The sequence below is a fragment of the Felis catus genome, chromosome C2 (genome assembly GCF_018350175.1).
Source record: "Felis catus isolate Fca126 chromosome C2, F.catus_Fca126_mat1.0, whole genome shotgun sequence".
NCBI classification, from domain to species: Eukaryota; Metazoa; Chordata; class Mammalia; order Carnivora; family Felidae; genus Felis; species Felis catus.
The window spans coordinates 78385851-78403267 of record NC_058376.1 but is presented as its reverse complement, the minus strand read 5'-3'; positions in this window follow the sequence as shown (position 1 = coordinate 78403267).

Sequence of the window (17417 nt, the reverse complement as noted above, 5' to 3'; positions counted from 1 at the left end):
TAATACTTCCTTTAACATCATGATGTGATGCTACCTGGCCAAACTAGATAAATCTAAGTTTATTAATTGGGAAAGAGATAATAGCAGAATGAGGGGGAAAAAAAAAGGCTATTATATTGGATTTTGAACTTCAAAACAATAGCCTTTGGAGAAAAGCAGAGACTGCCCAATGTGAGACAAACCCCATTTCTTTTCCTCCCGGCACAAAACCAAATGTGAAATCCCAACCTTCTATCAGTGAAGAGTGGCTCTAGGGCCTGTGCGGAAGTGGTGTGCAGCATATCCAGGCTGGGTGCATTAAAAAATGTATATATATATACCACCTCCAGATGGGATAAAGCATGCTCCTTTTCCCTCTCCGCTGGCTGGCTGGCTGGCTGGCTGGAATGAGACACCTGCTTGGCAAACTCAACAGGCTTATGTTAGACGTGGTGGAGACACAAAAGATCCCAGGCGCCTGTATCACTGTATGAAGCGGAGCTGCTGTTCAGAAACTCAGCAACACCTGTTTTAAGCTTTACTTGAAGACGTGTGTTTGTCTTGTGTTAAAACACACCGATCTGGGCTTAATGTGCCATACACAAATACAAGGAGTGATGGGAAGGAGTTTGAAAAGTAGATCGAGGAGGATGTCTGATGAAATGTTGAATGTGTATATGTGGGAGTGGAGATGGGGGAGTTTCCCCACCTAGGGTTCAGATGAGGATTTCTCAAAAATGTACAAGATAAGTGACCTGGTTTCTTTAAGGAAAAGGTTTTTAGGTTTTTTGTTGTTTCTTTCGTTTTTTCTTTTTTTGTATTTTCCTGAGAGGAGGCACAGAGATTGTTTATGGAGCCATTACTGGTAGATAAAAACACATTTACAACACCTATTAGTCAATAGAAATGTGATATTCTTATCTGGATCCAATTCAAACAAATTGTTTAAAAAACAAAATATTCCAGGGCACCTGGGTGGCTCCGTCAGTTGAGCGTCCGACTTCCGCTCAAGTCATGATCTCACCATTTGTGGGTTCAAGCCCGTGTCCGGCTCTGTGCTGACACCTCGGAACCTGGAGCCTGCTCAGGATTCTGTCTCCCTCTCTCTCTGCCCCTCCCCCATTCATGCTCTGTGTCTCTCAAAAATGAAAATAGCCATTAAAAATAAAAAAAAAAAAAACATTTTGTAGGGTCTTAAGTAAGTGTAAAATATGTGAACACCAAATAGATATTTAATATTAAAAATTTCTTCTGCTGTTCTGTAATAGTAGTATTATGCTTTTCTTTTTGAAATAATCTTATCATCAAGAAATTACCCAAACGTTTACAAGTGGAACGGTATTATACCTGGGATTTTCTTCAAAATACCACTGCTGGGATTGGGTTGGGGTATAAATAAAACAAAATTGGCTTTGAGTAGCTTGAAACTGTCGAACCTGGGGGACAGGTCCATGGGGTTCAGTATATTTTCTCTACTTTTGCATATGTTTCAAATTTTCTGTAACCAAAAGTTAAAAAAGAAAAAGAAAAAGAAAAAGAAAATATTTCCTCATGTGAGGAGAGAACTGAGTACCAAGCAAAGACTATGTAGATATTTTGAAACCTGCAAAAACTACTCTTGTGGCTTTCTCTGCCCCAGACCCAGAAGCTGGGAAGGACAACTGAATTTTCATACAGCTTCTTTGGATTGGAGAGGAGAGAGGCCTATGTCCTGCTTTTCAGGAAATCCTAGGTGAGAGGCACAACCCAACGTGGAAAGAACTGCATGATGTGTTATCATGAGCACGCTGTGAGCTGTGCCTTTCCACGATGCCAGCTTTATTCAGTCAAAAAGCAAGGTGAACATAATTATAAATCCGGTTCAGGATTCCAAACTCAGTGACATTTCACCACTTGTTTAACTCGGCTTCTTAACCGCATCACAGAAAGCAAAGCACAAAGCAAGTCACACAACATACAAGAGAGAACAGGGGGAAGGTAGATAACAAACCATATGCAGAGTCAGTCTGTGAGCACAAGCTTGGAAAGAGGCCTCAGTCAGGTCGGGGTCAGCTCCCTGAGCTTACTGCTTACTATGGTTCCACAGTGGAGGATCTCTGTTCTTCTCACAGATCCATCGGGCAGCTGCCTTTTTGAAGTGGTCACAAGTAGAGGGGCCAGTGTCTGAAAAGTCTGACATTTTGAGCAAAATTCCTCCATTTTTAAAGGGATTTAGTCAGTCTTGGGCCTTTGCAGACCTCCTCTGTTTTGACTAGTTACCACTTCTGAGTGTCATCAGCCGGTTCTGGTCTTAGCGATACCTGTCCTTCGCTGCCTGTGTCACTCACTGTTTGACGCAGGCCATTGCTTGACAAGAGTGACTCCATCTTGCTCTCTCCACATATGTCAATAGGGCCTCAGCCTCACAGAGTCTCCTAAGCTCCATGTGGCCCAGGAGGAGCAGAGGGGCAAGGCAACATACAGAGAGAAGCAGGCCTCTTGTCTATGAGAATGACAGATGACAGTAGGGACCTGCATGGACCTGGGGACATGAATCAGATTCATGGTGGATGTCTCGGTAGATGATTAGATGCCAGCAGAGGATCAGATGCTTCGTGGTGCAACAGCATAAATGGGATCCTTTGGGGCTTACCTGAAAGCCTGGGAAGAGGAGAGGAACCCTAAAGTGACCAAGATTACATTTCCACCACCTGGTAGAATGGGAATTCAATATATACAATAGATTGAATTATATAAAAATAAAGAAAATTAAAAGTCTTTCCCACCTGCGTGTTTGAACTACAATTCATAGATACTACAATTATAGTGCCTTTCAAAAACCCAGTGATTACTTCCACCACGGTTAAGTACCCCAGATGAGGCTCTAAACACATCCTTGTTTCTTTGCTTTTCCTCTTCATTAACTTCATCTCAGCCATTTAAGTCAGTTAAATATTTTAATTCTTAGTTCCTATGAAAAAAGCTCTTCCTGGTTGGTGACAGCTCAGGGTTAGAGCCTGTGTTCTGTTAGTAACTATTTGTGTGACAGGAGAGAACAATTTACCTCTTTGGACCTGAGTTTTTTCTCTGGTGAAATGAGGCTTCAGTTCGGAATCTGCATTCAAAGCCTCTTTAAAAGAGGGTTTTTGTTGTTGGTTTTGGTGTTATTGTCTTCATAGTTGCCCAAAAATGCCAGGGAATGTCAGGCTATACTGTGTAGATCCATTAGGGACCTTGGATGACAAGGTTTCGTGGATCAGAGTCTAAGACTTTTTCAAGCTGGATTAGGTGTTGGGATAGAAGTAATCAGTGTTGTGTGTGCATTTATAGTAGTCGAGAAATCATAGAATGGCAAATTCTAAATATTATAAAGGACCTTAGAAATGCTCTAATTCTCCCGTGACTCAGAGACAGAATTATAGTGGTAAAGCCAGGCTTTGAATCCAAGTGTTATTGTTGTTGTTGTGGGTGTGTGTCCTTTTGGCTATCTCCTCGCTATTCCTTCTAGCCTCAAATATAAAACTGTACATTTCAACACATCTATTTTGTTTTTCAATTCCAGATACAATTACTGAGTGTCTGCTCTATACAGAGCACTGTGAAAGCTTTGGTATGGATTATGTGTGTCACCGTCAGGGGGCTCATATTTGGAAAGGTGAGGGACACCTCTGGTAAGTACTAATACAAGGTAATACAGTTCCAAGTGGGTTTGATGAATGCTTTCTCAGAGGCCTTACAAAGGCATTTTGGATGTAAAGCTGAGAAAGAGCACAGTTCCAGGAGAAGAATGGTATTCGAGAGAGGCCTTGCTATTAGGGTGGAATTTTGGAAAATTTGGGGTGAGGAGAATGGGCAAAGATATTTCAGAGGGGCAAAACAGTACATTAATATGAAAAAAAAAAGAGAGAGAGAGGGAGAATGTGGAGGACCTGGGGAGAATCTCCAGTATACTGATGTACCCAGAATCATGGAAAGGCTGGAAATGAGACCTGGGTTTGGACTTGAGTTATCAGCAAAGTGGCCAAAGGAAACAGTCAATGATGTGAGCTCTGGGACAGAGTCTCTGAAAATCAACTTTGGAGTTTTAAAGAGGCTTCAGGTTGACAAGGTTAACGAGACACCTATTTGGAAAGATATGTTTGCATTTTTCACTACAGTGCATTTAAGCATGGGGAAGTTAAAGGGTCAGGCCCTTCCCAAGTCCCTAAGGATGTAAATGAAATTGGAGTGAGCTTCACTGGGAACATACCATTTAAAATTTGAATTCAACTAGGGACCAAATTAGGACTGGGAAGATCTTGGCCGTAGGCCAGAACTCAAGAATACAATGGTAAATTAAGTTAAAGTGGGTTTAAATTGTTTTAAATAAAACCATTCGCCCCTAAGAGCTTTAGGGCTGTGTAAGGGCTGAAATAATTCACAAGTTTGCATTTGCACAGTGACAGGAGCAGCTGACAAGGCCTACTCTGGGGTTTCTCCCAAGGGCTTATTTTAACAGTCTCTTTCACAGCGTGTAAGGTTAGCTTTTCATAATGAAAACCAATAATCCATTCTAAAAAATGACAATAAATTAGTCAGGTTTTAGGGTTCTTGTCAGCTCCCATCTGGGTTTCCCTACCTTTGTATCTGGATGGTTCCTATAAATCACTATTATCCCAAAGGAATCATTTATGCCAAAGAAATGGAAAAATAAATGAAATCTTCATGTTCTCCTATGATAGCAGCTGATCCTGTAAAAATTCCCTCTGTGTGCAGTTACTTGCAATACTGTGTAGGTCTTTAAGAGTTCTGGCTCTGGAGCCCAATACCTAGATTTTAATTCCACTTCTATTACTCTCTAGTTCTGAGACCTTGGGAAGTGTTTGGCCTCTCTCTACTCTAGTCCCTTCGTCTGTAATATGGACATAATGACAGTAGCTATTGCACAGAGTCATTTTGAGGCTTAAACAAATTATCATATGTAAAGAATTCAGAATAGTGCCTGGCAGACAGTAAGCATCATAAAAAGTGTTAGACAAAATACTGATAAATTATTCTTTAAAAAAAATGTTTATTTTTGAGGGAAAGTGCAAGTGGGGGAGGGGCAGAGAGAGGGTGATAGAGGATCTGAAGCAGGCTCTGCTCTGACAGCAGAGAGCCTGATACGGGGCTTGAACTCGCTACCCACGAGATCATGACCTGAGCCGAAGTCCAATGCTCAACTGACTGAGCCCCCCAGGAACCCTGATAATTACTCTTAATTAATGTATTTATTTGCATCAGTCACTGTTCTTGCTCTGCCCCTCATAATCCAGCTACACGGGGTACAGGCATGTTCCCCACTCTTCACTTCTGCTCACATAGTTCTAATGAAACAAACTTGCTTCACTTAACCTCTCTCTGAAATTTTCTGATTCGTTAATTTGAATCCTATGACATTTCATTTGCAAGCCCTTTTTCTAGCAACCCCTGGCAGGATTTAACTCCAACCTCGTCTGTGCTTCCATACCATTCTTCACATGGGACCATTATTATTTGCTTGTGTTTACTATCAAAGTGTGAGATTCTTTTTCTTTTTTTTTAATTTCTTTTTTTAACATTTATTGATTTTTGAGAGAGAGACAGCGAGTGGGGGAGGAGCTGAGAGTGAATCCAAAGCAGGCTCCAGGCTTTGAGCTGTCAGCACAGAGCCTGATGCAGGACTCGAACCCACAAGCAGTGAGATCATGACCTGAGCCAAAGTCGGATGCTCAACTGACTGAGCCACCCAGGACCCCCCAAAGTGTGAGCTTCTTAAGTCCATAAATATTGCTCTTTACTCTCCTCTTTCCAGAGCCTTAAAGAGGGTTGTTTCAAATAAACCCTTTATTCATAATCATTCAACTAATTAATTAGATGTCACTGTACATATTGATACCAGAAAAAGTAAAAGTAAATTTATCAGAAATCATGAGAATTCCAACAAGCATATCACTGACGTTTGTAGAACTCTCTAGAAGTAAGAATTTAAGTAAATTAATATCACATTCAAGATTATGATGGGAAGGTTTAACTTGGATAAGAAAGAATTTTAATCTTTGCATGATTGTTATATTAGTTAATTGTTATGGAATATGAAAATTTTCTAAAATTATGAAGACTTATAGCATGGCATCCTCACCATACTTCAAAAGCTTTTAGGTCTACCAAGTTTTACTTATCTAATCCTAAATTATGTCAGTTATATAATATTTATGCACGCATGCCATGCATGTATATACATACATCATTAACACCCCTGCCACCACCCCACTAATTCAATGCAATCTCTCATGGATTCCCACAGTTAATTATTTTCATAATATGGGACTGCTGAGCACCTTTGGGAAATACATGAAATAAGCGTACTTTTTAAAAATGTTTATTTATTTTTATTTTATTTTTGAGAGAGAGAGAGAGAGGGAGCACAAGTTGGAGAGAGAGAAGGGGAGACACAGAATTGGAAACAGGCTCCAAGCTGTCAGCGCAGAGCCCGACTCAGGGCTTGAACCCACAAACCGTGAGATCATGACCTGAGCTGAAGTCGGATGCATAACCAACTGAGCCAGCCAGGTGCCCCTGAAACAAGAGTACTTTTAATATAAATGAGTCTGCAACCTAAAATATGTCCAATAACTCAGTAGATATTTCCTAAAAGACAAACTGTAGATCATTATCCTAGTTTAAAAGAAAGGCACAACACCACCATAATAATGATAATGATAGTGATAAACACAACAACTTATCAAGAAAAGAGTGCAGTCATCAGCTTGTAGTTTCTGAACAATATTGCCTGAAAATATTTAATTCACAAGAGGAATTGGACAAATTCATAATGGCTATGGGTGATTTTTAGCACACATGTATCAGCAACAAATCTAGCAATCAGACAAAATTTAGCCCTAAACATAGCAGATTTAGAGACAAAATTAACTAGTTTATTTAAACTAGTTTTTTTCATTACTATATAAGCAGTTAGTCAGAAAGGAAGCTGCATCAACTTTCAAGGAATCAACATCATGTTTTTGAACCAAAGTGGATTTAAATTAGAAATCATTTACTTAAGAAAATGCCTGCACCCACACACAACAGTAACATTTTGCAAATGAAGAAACACAGTTGGAAATAAGTTATGAGTTAATGAGCAAATCACATTTAATTCAAGAAACTACAAAAGAGAAACCATGTAAAACTGCAGAATTTTAGAGGAAGCAAATACAAATGGTAAAAATCAAAAGTAATTTAAGACACAAAAATAAACAAAAAAATCCTAGGCCAATTCTTTAAAAAAAAAAAAAAAGAAAAAAACAAAAATTAGCTAATATAAATTAGATGGATCTTTATCCAAACTAGTCAAGGAAAAGGGAGAAAAGTCAATGAATAAATGTACTAAATATTCAACAATCAATATTAAAAAGGTATTAAAGATTAAGTTTTCAAATATTAGGAATAAAAAGAGGAGATGACTATTTTTTTAATGTTTTTAAATTTATTTTCAAGAGAGAGAGACACACAGAGTATGAGCAGGGGAGGGGCAGAGAGAGAAAGGGAGACACAGAATCCGAAGCAGACTCCAGTCTCTGAGCTGTCAGCCCAGAGCCGAGGATTTTAACTCATGAACCGAGTTAAAATCCAGCCCAGGATTTTAACTCATGAACCGAGAGATCATGACCTGAGCTGAAGTCGGATGCTTAACCAACTGAGCCACCCAGCACCCCAAGAAGATGACTATTTTCTAGAAGAAAATGTTAATTGTAAATTTGACTCAAAAAAAAAAGAATAAACATGAATTAATAGCAATGATAATAATTGAATTGATAATCAAAGACTCCCTTCAGAACGTGCAGGACCTATGTTTTTATGATAATTTTTACCAAAACTTGAAGAAATATATCATGCATATAGTAACCAATGTACAAAGAAAAAGTAACTCAACACATGCTATGAGGTAGATATTACTTCAATCAAAATAACAGTAAAACCTATGTGATACTTTGCTGTGTGTCACATACTATTTTAAGAGTAAGTGGTAAAATGGGAATTCTTCTACACCAATGGTGGAAAACTAAGATGGTGAAACTACTTTAGAGATCTCTAATAAAGCTGAAGGTAAACATATGTTTTGACTTGTCGGCTTTTCCCCAAGAGATGCCCTTGTATTTGTGCACTAAGGGACATATACTATAATATTTACTGCAGCACTACATTAGTGAAGACTTGGAAACAACATAATATCTATTAAAAGAATGTACAGTTAAAACTTATAAACAAAAGCCACGTACAGAAATATGGATACATCTCAAAAACATAATGTGGGATTGCAGCAGTAAAAGTGGAGGAACCGACAGAGAGTTGATAAACACAAAGTCAAAAAACAGAGGTTCCATGGAGATCGGGAGTGGGAATCGAATCAGGAAGGGATACGGGAGCAGCTAAATTGGATCTGTAGTATTTTATCTTTTTGAAAAAGAACAAAGACAATAAACAATCTGCAGGAAAATAATGAGGGAACCGTTCCAGCATCCAGTTAGAGAAAGAGAAATCTACAAGGGATAAAAGACCAGGCCAAAATCAGACACTGATCCAATGACATTCAATTCTGGATTACGATGGAGCAGTGTCTTCAGGTTTCTAAGAAAAGAAAGTGTGACTAAAGAATATTCTCTTAGCCAAAATACCAGTCGTGTATAAAGACACTTACAGGCCGGCATTCTCACACGTGAAAGAATCCAGGGAGCGTAGCACACGTGAATCCTTTTGGAAAACACTTCTTGACGATATCTAGCCAGTTAAAGGATGAATCAAAGAGCTCAGAAATGAAGCAGGCATGATTAAAACAAAACAAAACAAAACATAACTGCTGGTAAGTAGTGACTCCACTTAAAAAGAGAATGAATGCCAAATAATTTTGCTAATTATGATAGAAGAACAGAATATATAGTTCATAAACATTAGCAATGTAAAACTAATAGAAACCACAAGCTGGGAGGAAGGATGAAATCGTAATTGTCAGAGTACTCAAATGCTCATCTTTTTAGCTAAGGGTTCACAATCCTGTCTATATTCAAATATATAGTTAAGACATAATGACTTCACTTCTTTTTTGTTGTCATAATTAAGTTTTTAAAACTAGAAATAATCTTTAACAAAATAATATTTGCAGGGGCGCCTGGGTAGCTTAGTCAGTTAAGCATTCAACTTCCGCCGAGGTCATGATCTCACGGTTCCTGAGTTGGAGCCCTGCTTTGGGCTCTGTGCTGACAGTTTGGAGCCTGGAGCCTGCTTTGGATTCTGTGTCTCCCTCTCTCTCTGCTCCTCCCCCCTCTCTCAAAAATGAATGAACATTAAAAAAAATGTTCTTGAGCTACACAAGAACTTAGTTTCCCTCCATTTTTTCCCTTTGCCTAGCCTCAATTTTCTGACACATCTGTTATTGAACATCTTAGGTTTTACTTTCAAATATGGATTAATGTTTGTGATAATAAATGGTTGTTTAGATTCTAAGTTTATTGACTTCTGTGCTCATCCATATTCCTTGTACCTAGAATCTTCCTTTTGGTCTTATTATTTTTTAAAAATTTGTGGACTATATCATCCAATTCTTTTTAGAGAGGTTTTGCGATGCTAACCTCCAAGTTCTTGCATGCTAGAAGTGAATTTATTTGGTTTTTACACTTAGATAATAGTTTAGTCGGCTACTGAATTAGAAGATCGGGGGGTCCTGAGTGGCTCAGTTGGTTAATCCTCTGACTTCAGCTCAGGTCATGATCTCACAGGATCGTGAGTTCAAGCCCCACTATGGGCTTTGTGAGGAGCAAGTGAGGAGCTTGCTGTGGATTCTCTTGTCTTCCTCTTTCTCTGTCTCTCCCCTGCTAGCACGCTCTCTCTCTCTCTCTCTCTCTCAAAAAATAAACATTAAAAAAAAAGAAAACACACACACACACATCAAAGTAGCTTTTCTTCAGATTGTGAAGACATTACTTAACTGTATTCTATTATCCAGGATTGATGATCTGACTCTTATTTCTAGGATAGCAGTTTCTTGCCCACTCTCACTTTTCATGTATCAAGATTGGGGACATCTTTCTTCATCCTGCTTCATAATTGGTAGACTTTTCAAATGCAAAATCATGTCTTCAGTTCTCAGAATTTGTATCATTAGTAGTGGTAGCAATAATAGTGTTGTTACCAAGCTATTACCTCCATTACATTTTCTTCCACTTATCTTTACAAATTTCTTTTTTTAGGTTTGTTTATTATTATTGTTTTTTTTCGGATCTCTACACTCAAAGTGGGGCTCCAACTCACAAACCCAAGATCAAGAGTTGCATGCTCTTCTGACAAAGCCAGCTAGGTGCTCCTCTCTTTCTAAATTTCTTTTGAGATGATTATTAAAATTTTGGAACTATTTTCTTTATCTTTTAACTTTTCTTATATACCTTGTTTCCCCTGCATTTTGGAAGAGTTTATCAAATTTGTCTTCATCTGTGGTTATTCTATTCAGTCCACTTATTGTGATTTTGATTTTGGCAATCATATTTCATTTTCAAGATATTTAATTGGTAGTTTTTCACAACAGAGCTATTGATCCATCAACGGGGTAAACTCTAGGTACTTTGAAGATACGAATTATGATTTTCAGAGTACGCTTTTACACTAAGAACTCTATTTCCTTGAGTGTTAGTTCTCATGTTTATTGAAGTCCGTGACTCTCATGTTATTGGTTTTCCTCAAATGTTGATTCTAGCTTGTCTCTTCATTTTTATATTTAACAATGTTAACCTTTTTGAGCATACGATTTCTGTGTCCCCCAGCCTGTCTTCAAATTGTAAAAGAGAGAGAGAAATGTGCTGTTTGTCAGATTGTGCCAATATCTAGCATTGCAGATACGAGGATTTCCTCTTCCTTTTAAATGTGACCATCATCCAAGGTCCTACACCATGTGCCACAGGTCTAAGCTAGTACTTTTGCTTAGAGCAGAAGCCTATTTTACTGCATAATCTATTGCCTGGGCAGTGAGAGATGTGGACAGGTCTCTCTCTCTCTCTCTATTATCCTAAAAGTTGCCTCAGGAGACTTCCTTTCTAAGGGTCTATTACCTTCAAACTTGGCAAATACATATCTAGAGCCACTTCTACTTTTTATGGTAGTACTTCCTTTTATGTGCACTGAGCTGTGATTTTCTCAGTAATCAAATCCTGTGAGTGGGTATTTTATATATATACATACACATACGAATATATTATAATTTCTGGTCAACACAGTTGGATCTTATTTTTTGGCATTGTAACTCATTTTTATTGATCCAAAGTCTGTGTATATAATAGATATAAGTACTTCATATACAATTCTATGCTTATAATTTTGTGTATATAGACACACTTGCATATATGCATAGAGTGATTCCTAAAGGTGTCAAATGTGAGAAGGAGGTGGGTACGTGCACTAAGTTCACCATTTAATTGACTCTTACTCAATATCCATTAACTTGAGAACATAATCACTTTTCTGGTTTAAAAAAAATTATACTTAATGAGAAGAAAAGAAAGCCTACGTGTATTTGCCATTCCAGGAATTCAAAATAGCACAGACCAAGCTTGAGTGTATGTGGGTTAAGGATTTAAAATAATCTTTATAGGATAAATATCACTAATTAGTACTCTTTTTATTAAACAAGTAAAGTTCTGAAATGTACTCTTCATAATCTTGTTATCAGTATTAGGACAATTGAAAATAGGCTTATTTAATTTTTTAGAAGTACATTTTTTTAATTTTAGAAATCTAATGAGAGTTTGGCATTTCATAAATACTTTATGACATGCACAGTAATGAAAATATACATAAGCTATTTAATATCTTATCATGGATACAATTACAACTTAAAATATTAAATTACCTATGTAAACCACATTACTGATCATTTCCCATTGACTTTATTTTATTTTTTTTAATTTTTTTAATTTTTTTTATTTTTTTTTCCAACGTTTATTTATTTTTGGGACAGAGAGAGACAGAGCATGAACAGGGGAGGGGCAGAGAGAGAGAGGGAGACACAGAATCGGAAACAGGCTCCAGGCTCTGAGCCATCAGCCCAGAGCCCGACGCGGGGCTCGAACTCCCAGACCGCGAGATCGTGACCTGGCTAAAGTCGGACGCTTAACCGACTGCGCCACCCAGGCGCCCCGACTTTATTTTATTTTTGAAAAAATGTTTGAAGTTTATTTATTTTGAGAAAGAGAAAGGGAGAGAGAGAGCACTCAGGGTAGGGACAGAGAGAGAGGGAAGGAGACTTGCAAGCAGGCTGTGCACAATGTCAGCCCAATGAGGGGCTCGAACTCACAAATTGTGAGATCATGACCTGAGCCAAAATCAAGAGTTGGATGCCTGTCTGACTGAGCCACCCAGGCACCCCTCACATTGACTTCATATCTGGCTTTCTTTTGAATGTCAGTGGTATCAGTGGTCAAATATTATATGGGTTTACCCCATAGAACTACTAGATTTCCCTGGAACTGCTGAACTCAAGACTCCCTTGGGGAGATAGAAAACCCCTTATTATTTGAATTGCAGATGGTCCCTCACTTAATAATGGTTCAATTTAGGATTTGCCAGCTTCACAATGGCAAAGAAAGGGGTACACCATTGAGTAGAGACCGTACTTCGAGCTTTGCTGTTTGATCTTTTCCCAGGCTAGCTAGCATATGTGGTCCAGTACTCTGGTGATGCTGTTGGGTGGCCGAGAACGACATCTCCCAGTCAGCCAGGCAATCGTGAGGGCAAACAGACAGTGCACTTACAACCATTCTGTACCCATCCAACCATTCTGCTTTTCACTTTCAGTACAGTGTTTAGTAGATTACATGAGATATTTAACACTTTAATATAGAATATGCTTTGTGTTCGGTGATTCTGCCCACTAATGTCGGCTAATATAAGTGTTTTCAGCACACTCAAGGCAGACTAGGCTAAGCTAGGACGTTCTGTAGGTAAGGTGTATTAAGAACAATTTTGACTTTAAGGTATTTTCAACTTTCCGTAGGTTTATCAAGTGCTAACCCCATCATGAGTCAAAGAAGATCTCTACTATTCTTTTTTTTTTTTTTTTTAAGATCTGTGCATTTGATGGGCTTTTTGTTATTTGCAAAGAAAAACATCCTAACAAGAAAAAATAATTTTTTTAAGTTACTGATAAAAATACAGTTTTCCTTTTTTTTCTTTTAAGGAGATAAGTTTTTAAACCTAGAAGTTGGTTGGTTTTGTTTTATTGAAGTTAAATTTCATTCATAAATATTGTTTGTTTTGTCTTTTACTGGTGCCTAATGATGATTAAAAATGAATTCTGAGGGGCGCCTGGGTGGCTCAGTCGGTTAAACGACTGACTTCGGCTCAGGTCATGATCTCGTGGTCCGTGAGTTCGAGCCCCGCGTCGGACTCTGTGCTGACAGCTCAGAGCCTGGAGCCTGTTTCAGATTCTGTGTCTCCCTCTCTCTGACCCTCCCCCGTTCATGCTCTGTCTCTCTCTGTCTCAAAAATAAATAAACGTTAAAAAAAAATTAAAAAAAAATGAGTTCGAGTGCTATATTAGTTTCCCTGATTCTGAGAGTGTTTCCAGAATGGAGTTAAATGTTGACCTTCCCAAAACAACCTCCCCTAGCTCTCAGTCACAGAGGCTGAAACAAACTACAGTGTTCAACATTTGTAAGGTATTTTTTGAGCTACATAACAATGGGTTGCTATCAGATTCATCATGTCCCAGGAAGATAAAAGTGCTCTGGCTGTTATTACCTATTACATATAGGACTTGTCCAGAGATACATCTGCTCAGACAACTGAAAATAAACCTACTTGCTTGGAACCCGGGTGGGAGGGGTGGGATTTATTTTCTGCACTAAATTAGGTTAAGCATGGACTTTTAAAAATCAAATTTAACAAAACCTTACACTAAGTAAAAGGGAATAATAATAATAAAATAGGTTTTAAAAGGGGCAGTAAACTCTTTGGAGAGTTTTAGATACAATCTTTTTTTTTTTTTCTATCATCTCTTCTTTTTTATCTTTGTTGTCCAGAGGAACATACACAAATTTACACATTTAATTTTTTTTCAATATAATTCATGTTTAACTGAGGAACATATTGAAATTGGAAAAATATCTGGAAACTTGTATTTGGTAGATGAGGACTTATGAATACATTTTGGAAACCAATTTTCAGCTGTAGTATTCATGGCAAAAGCCTTCATTATCTAGCACACAATGATCCGATGGTCTCAAATCTGTAGGGCCACTGTTTACCTAGAAGCAAATTGATATGTACACATACAAGTGCCGTATAGGAGTGTAGTTGCCAAAATGTGTTTGTCTATGAGACTTACGCAAATAAAACCAGAGATTGTTTAAATGTTCCAGTAGTAATATTTAACCTATTGGCTTTAGAATCAGAAAATCTAGATTTATGCTCGCCTTTCTTACCTTTGAGATTTGGAGCTTCTGTTTCTTATCTCCAATGAGGAGATAATAATAGTAATGGTAATAGCAAGAACAAGGGCAACAATTTGTTCAAAGAAGAGTCAAACCAAATGAGTTAATGTACGTGAGAATTTATTTTTAATTAAAATGTTATAGAAAGCCACATTATTTTTAGGACTTCCAGTGGCATGATGATCTAAAACGAACAACAAAATCGTTGAAACATTATGGAATCACAGTTCTTTACATGAGGCAGAGAAAGTCATTCCTGATTCTTGACTTTCTAGGCCCTGTGTCTCAATAAAGGCAGGCTCAAGTTTAAAGTTCTGAATTGCTATGTGATGGGCTATGCACAATTTTGCCTGTTTAAAGAACTAAAACCAGATGAATCATTTAACATTCATTCTGAGAAGAGTTGTGTTTACACTTTTGATTTGGGGGCTTTTTTCTTTGCTATCTGGGACTACCCAAAAGAGAAATTTTCTGCACTGATGATTTATTGTCAGCGTATCCCATGAGTTAAATGTTTTCTGGGGAATCCCACAAAGCCATTTTTATAGTTCTGTAAGCATTGAAATTGGAATATGAGAGACCAGGGTTCTGTTTATTTGACTGTGTAGCTTTAGGCAAATCACTTTAACCAATCTGATGTGGGACAAACCTAGAGTTTTGTGAGTAACAAATAATGAAGCTTAACGAATAAGAAAGTGCTCCGTTGACTGCAAAGTTCAGTGGAAGTATGACGCTGCAAAGGGGTTTTATCTGGGACAAGCAGACTAGGAGTTCTGGTTCTGAATACCCCTCTAGTTACCTTCATGAACCTGAACCAATTGAATTATCTTTGTGTGCCTTAGTTTTCTTATCTGTAGGATGAATAAATTGCACTGGATTATCTCTGAGATTTCTTCCCAGTCTATATGTTGAATTAATCCATAATTCACACTTAAGAACTGTATCTTAAGGTTTTTTTTTTAAGTCTTTAAACGTTTTTGGAAAATGCTAAAGCATAAGATGAATATATGTTAGAGCAGGAAGATAAGATTGGTGAAAGGACAGTAATATCATGGCCAGCCAGGTCTTTGGTGTTTTCCCCTCTCTCCCCCATTTTCTGTTTCTGAGCACCCAGGACTATGGCAACAGCACTCCTCAGGAATACAGATACAGAGAAGCACCCACACACTGGCTTTGTCTCACTCTGTTGTTTGTATTTAATAAGTTCAAAGTAGGGGTGCCTGAGTGGCCAGCAGATTAAGCATCTGACTCTTGGTTTCAGCTCAGGTCATGATCTCACGGTTCAAGTTTGAGCCCCGTATCAGGCTCTGCACTGACAGCACAGAGCCTGCTTGGGATTCTCTCTCTTTCAGTCTTTCTCTGCTGTTCCTGCTCTCTCTGTCTCAAAATAAATAAATAAACTTAAAAAAAAAAGTTCAAAGTAAATATGAGACAAAATCTACTAAACACTTTTGTACTGGGCACTAAAATTAAACTGGCCCAAGATCCTTAGCCAAAATGTGGCTCTATCATAAATGTGGATCTGATTACACACTTTTAACTTTCTCCAAAGGATCTGCTGGAAAAAAAAAAAATGTATGGGTGGAAGGGGCATGGGAGGTCTTTTCATTCCTTAATTTCTTACAGTTTCTGACAAAAATTCCCTTTACAAGAATTCCAAAGTTTGAGGGGCTTGTTTCAGGAGGAAGAGGAACTGTGAGGCATTAAAGAGGAGAAACATGCCATACTTTAAGTGACATCATGGAAGAGTTTCCTGAGAAAGGAAGGGATGGGATGATTATAGAGACTGCAGAGCTGAGAGGTATCCTTGGGGAATTGGTTCTGGAAAAGATGTTCTGCTCTACACTTTCTGGGACCTCATTGCCCCTGGCTATATTCTTCCTTTGCATTCCCATCCCCCTGGACCCTGCCAGTAGGATCTTGAGGCCTCCATCTCACACGTTAGGCAGGTGAGCATGAGGTTTCCAGGGCATTCCATATTGAGGCACATTTTCCCACACAGACTTGGTTACCTTTGACAGTCAGTTACTGCTAACTATTTTGGTACAGTGTTATAAGTGCATTGTGGATGAAGTAACTTTTTCTGGGATAAACCTGGATCTCTAGCAGACATATAGGCCACGGTTTCCATAAGAAAATAAGATTCTGGTTCCAAAATACTGCTCCGTTTCTAAGTTAAGGGAGACTTGAAGATAACCTTCTTCAAATTTGCCCATCAGAGTCTTCAGAGTCTAGGATAAGAGGCGCGTGAGAAATGAAGGTCCAGTCTAATCATGGTTTGGTGCTTGGTGTCTCCTGAGTCGGGAGAATGGCTTAATCTCTGTAAGCTTTCATTTGCTCAGTAGCAAGGTGAGATGGAACACTCGTACGATGAGTTGATAGTGACATGCCAAGTGTCATCTAACAATCCTTATCTTTGATTCTGTGCTCCACACGTACTGAATGACTAATTCCCCCAAACAGCCTAGTCATACCTCTGATGTTACACTCCTCTGTATCTTTAACGATTCAGCTCAAACATCATTTCCAGGAAAATCTTCCTCAGCTCTGCACACATGGCCAACGTGAACACACGCAACGTAGTCCCCCCTGGAGCTTCTGCACATCTTGGGCGTAGCACTGCCACAGCACATTCTCACTATATAAAATTGGGCTCTTACTGGCCATCTCTCATTTCTTTTGAGAAAAAGTCTCATGTTACTTGCCTTTGTGGACCTGAACATTTACTTGTACACCTCCTGGCATGAGGCAGGTAACCCATAAATATCTCTTGCATACATGAGTGAATGTAAGCATAATTAGAAGGATTTTTTCCCCGCAACAGCAAAGCTCTCTTCAGTTTTTTCATACAGAGTGATGCTCCCCTAGTTTACTGCTCAGCTTCCCTGGGCTAAGCATATCCTCAGGTGGGTGAGTAATCAAAGCTGCTCTATATATACCAGAACTCATTAGCAGAAGCCCTGCAGGGTGAGACCACGCTCCTTC